This window comes from Rosa rugosa, chromosome 2 (assembly GCF_958449725.1).
Source record: "Rosa rugosa chromosome 2, drRosRugo1.1, whole genome shotgun sequence".
In the NCBI taxonomy this organism is placed as follows: Eukaryota; Viridiplantae; Streptophyta; class Magnoliopsida; order Rosales; family Rosaceae; genus Rosa; species Rosa rugosa.
In genome coordinates this window covers 31,916,775-31,921,343 of record NC_084821.1, presented here as the reverse complement: position 1 = coordinate 31,921,343, position 4,569 = coordinate 31,916,775, and the positions used below count along the sequence as shown (strand labels likewise).

Below are 4,569 nucleotides of genomic sequence, written 5' to 3'. Positions count from 1 at the left end.
ATGGTCAATAACTAGAGTTTCTATTGTGAAGGGCAATGCCTAAAGGTCAGTTTTTGGCTCTGCGATATCCAATGGTGTGCATAGTATTAGCTTTGCGCCTTAAACTAGTGTATCGTTTTGGAACGTTTTGTCTCTCTTTAATTAAGTGATATTTTTTTGTAGGAACTTGATGCAATGTAACTTCTTTAATTAAGGCATAAAAAAATTTGGCAGTCAACATGTACGTCTTTCTCTTTAATTAAGTCATAATTGTTTATCATAATTATACTAAATGTCCATTGTTGTTCTAGTTTTATTTTCATCTAAAGGCATCCCCTGTTTTATTAGAAAAGTGTCTTCTTATTGTTCTGCTAGTCATGTAATTACAAGGTAAAAATTGGCCATGGGATGTTGAAGGCGATTCCATATAACTGATTATATAGGAGGGGTACCCCATGTCCCCCAATATAATTAAGTTTGTCTTTGTTATAGCTCTGCTTCTCTTTTTGGGTATTGCTGCTATAGGCTTGATCATTCAATTCAGTGTTAGAACATGTGCTTTTAGATTTTGTAATATTAGATGAAGACGTGTGCTTTCTGATTTAGTAATATTAAATGAAGCTCAGGTGCTAGTGCATGTTTGAGTTAGCTTACTAAAAGTACTCTTCTTACATGTTTTGCAGATAGCATTGGAGGGCAGTTACAAGGAAGAATTTGTTCAAGGAATTTGACAACCATCAATGAAGACTTCATAAGAGACATGTTTTGGAACAACATGTGTATCAGCTTGGCCCCTATGAATGGGCAAAGTATGTCGTGAAGGCGTATGTGTAGGAGCTAAAGGAAAGCATAAGAGGAAGTAAGTTGTTGCTGAAGGAAAGCATCATTTTTGTGCTTCTCTGCTGGTACAATATTCATGCACTGTGTGGCATGTTTTGTAACAAATAGTTTGTATTTGTATCAGCTTTTGATGTCCTAAGTAGATGGGCATGCATTTGAATGCTTTTCTTCTTTCAATGTTGGCTTGGATGATTGGGAAATTCTCCCTTTTAAAGTTTGAATGCTTTTCTTCAAATAGTATGAGTTGGATTACTCATTTCATAGATTCCAGTGTCTTTTCTTTACAATTAGTCACTGTTCATTAGGTAAAATGGAGCATTATTATCAATGCACAAAATCCAGAAAAGACGATTATCACACAACAGAATTTCTAATGTTCATAATGTTGTCTGAAGTAACAATTTGGATGTTCACACAATGAATCCTTATATAACATGCAACGGTTCTAACAAACATACGTTGTCTTATTTACAATCACACAACTGTAATAACTAGAATACGTTATCTAAAACTAACACACAACAATAAAATTTCCAAAAGTGAAGTGTGAGGATAACTCATACAACAGAGAAAATAAAATGCTGTTGTCTGATTCGCTTTTCATACAATGGCTTGGAAACAACTTTTGTTGTGTGAATGATGCCAATGACATGTGCAGCATGACTGCGCGGCAACTGTGGCTGCCATCTGCCGAGAGAAGGCACAACAGTTTTAATCAAATAAGTGCTGACTGTTTGTGATTCCCACAACGGGTTTCCACCGTTGTGCCATTTTTCATCACACAACGCTCCGATACACAACGGAGATCGTCCAAATCACACAACGAATTTGGTCCGTTGTCTGTTAGCTTTTTTGGCCTAGTGTACTCCTTCCAAAGCTTCCGAATACCTCTAAGCAACTGATGTAAATGAATAGCAGACCCTTAAAAATTTCCGGGACTTGCATCAAACTCCACCTTCAAGCCAACACAATAAAACTCATTAACTGAACAAAAGCGAGAATGCATCCATATGAGTCATTTCTTCTTCATTCTCTGCTTTTCTCTATCTCCACTTAATGTCCTTTTGTTTTCCCTGATTCTGTTCCTCTAGTAAACCAATTGCTCACACATACACTAGTTAGCTAAGCCCCTGACCTATACATTTGGATTTACCAAACACCCAGTTTGCATTAGCTGACAGACAACCCAGAAATTTGGGTAAGATTAAAAAAAAGTTGACAGTTCTTAAATGATATGACCCGAAACGTTTTAGGATATCACATCAAATCATGTAAACCAATGACTTTCTCTTTGGGCCTGATGCTTTGGGAAGTGAAAGAAAACGCATGCTCCCTATGTAGGGTTGGTTTGAGCAAATTAATAATCACAACAAATTATAAATCAAAAGGGAAAACAACAAGTAGTCATATATATATATACTAGCACTCCAACAAAGACACAGAGTGCATCACAAAATCGAAGAGCAAGCTTAAAAAAAGTCTTTTGAACCGATAGATCTGGCCTATTTAATTGAAAACCACACAACACATTAAGCTGAAAAGGAAGAACAAGCAGACTGCATACTTTTTCATTGCAAAATTTAGATCAAAATAGGCCTTTGGAAGGAAATATCTGAAGCACAAGTGACACTAAGCAACCAGCAAGAACTGATGAAATATCTCCCTTAAACTTCCTTTCTTGAACAAATGAGGATAGGCAAATAAAGCTAAAAACAAACCAGTAAAACCAAAATTGACTTCAAGTATCTAAATTTAAACATACCCAAATCAAGAATTTCCGGGCCTTGCATCAAACTGAAGCCAAACCCATCTTCTTGGGCACACTTTAACATACAATCCAATTCTCTCCCACAAGAACCTAAAAAATAAAAAATAACAGGAGACTCTAAACCAAACCCAGAAATTTCAATTGAAATTACATTGGGGATGTTTACCTTTCAGGAGAGAATCAGTTTTGGAGCTGGACAGCTGCGATGGGGTTCTTCGTTATCTGTGCTAGGCACCGACTCGATCTCTTAAACCGTTCATGAGGTCGAAGGAGCTTGAGCTTCGGGTTCTTCTGCTCATATAAAGAGAGGTCGCCTTGGATAATGTGATTTGTGAAGAATCCCAAATCAAAAGTGAAGAACCCGAAAACCTTCAGTTAATCAAAAGTGTGATTTGTAATTTGTGAAGAATCTGAATCAAAAGTGAGTGTCGTGCATATATAGTGAGGGCGAGAGGACGAGAAACCAGAAACCCCCAAATTTTAGGGCTTACCAGATTCGAGAGGACGAGAACTAACTAGATTTGAAGACGAATCTCAGATTTAGGGCTTCGGAGGCAGGGATTGGTACCAGAAAGTCGGGGCTTCGGAGGTGGTGGATTTAGAGTTTAGGGCTTCAAAGTGGGCGTAGCTGTGGAGTGAGTCGGGGAGAGAGTCGGGGACTGGGTAGCTGTGGAGTTGTGAAAAGAGAGAGTCAGGGTTGGTCTAAGGCTTTTTTTCTTTTCTTCAAGTGTTCTAATTTGATCTAAATGGACACATGGCCAGACAAGCCATTAGTTGATGCATGCATGTATAAGGCCATCAGACCACGTTTACCATATACATTAAATTTGAGTTGTGGCAGCAAGGAGGGAAAGTTCCCGCTATGTGTAAGTAAAGTTTAGTTTGGGAGCGAAGGAATGAGTGGCATATGGAGACGCATCGAAACCTCTAATATATTTTCCTTGATCATACAACACAAAAACAAAAACTATTGTGTGACAATTTGCAAACTACACTCATACAACAGATATAACTATTCTGTTGTACAATGAAGTACCAATTTGGAGCCAAATTTGGGGTCGATCTAAGAGGGAAATCTGCCTCTATTTTTTTTTCATTCACACAACGAACTATTCTTATAACTGTTGTGCAATGATCTACTAGCTAAAAAGTTCAGAATTTTAACCACCTTATACAACGCAAGTTTTGTAAACGTGTTGTGTGATTCACTTTTCTTCATCACACAATACTTTTTTTTTTCGTTGTGCAAAAAGTGTTGTGGGTTTAAGTTATTGGTGTAGTGCAACTTTCACCTTGATTCTTTTCAAACTTGTAATAAAAGGAAAACAACTCGCACCTTGATCCCTTTCAAAAATGTAATAAAGGAAAACAGCTCACACCTTGATTCGTTTCAAAACTTAATAAAGGAAAACAACTCGCACCTTGATTCCTTTCAAAATCGTAATAAAGGAAAAAAACTCACACCTTGATCCCTTTTAAAAATGTAATAAAGGAAAACAACTCCCACCTTGATTCCTTTCAAAAACGTACTCATGAGTTGAAAGTAACCTCGCACTATTACCCCATGAGATATTTGATGTACTCATATTATCCTATATTTCTATGCCTCTTAATCTTGGTTTTTATGTTTAGTTCACCTTATTTATGATTCATTTACATCTTTTAGTGTTTTTTTAGGTTTGGTTCGTAGAAAGAAGAAAAGAAGCCAAATGAGCTAACTAGGATTGAAGGCAATGTGCAATCCCAAGTCCCAGAATCTACCAGTGCAGAACATCCAACTTCTCCGAATTACTGGGAAAGTACCAGATCAAATTAGACAATGAGCCTGCATATGGAAAGGTACGGATGTCTACTTTCTGTAGAATTTTATGAATCTCAGTTTCGATACTTTTAGAGAAATTAAGTTATGATTTTTTGAGTGAAGAGAGGTCAGGAAACCTGCTCGGGATTTTACAAATGTTTGTGAAGAGCTCAAGTTCCGT

General features: G+C 37.1%; 1 long non-coding RNA gene across 1 annotated transcript; it reads right to left on the bottom strand.

Annotated features, from left to right (window-relative positions):
• Positions 1-1,682: 1,682 nt before the first annotated feature.
• LOC133728304 (uncharacterized) lies at positions 1,683-3,277 on the bottom strand. Its single transcript, XR_009855776.1, has 3 exons — positions 3,104-3,277; positions 2,582-2,956; positions 1,683-1,774 (listed from the first exon to the last, which is right to left on the bottom strand). It is a non-coding gene; the product is annotated as an uncharacterized LOC133728304 (long non-coding RNA).
• Positions 3,278-4,569: the final 1,292 nt, after the last annotated feature.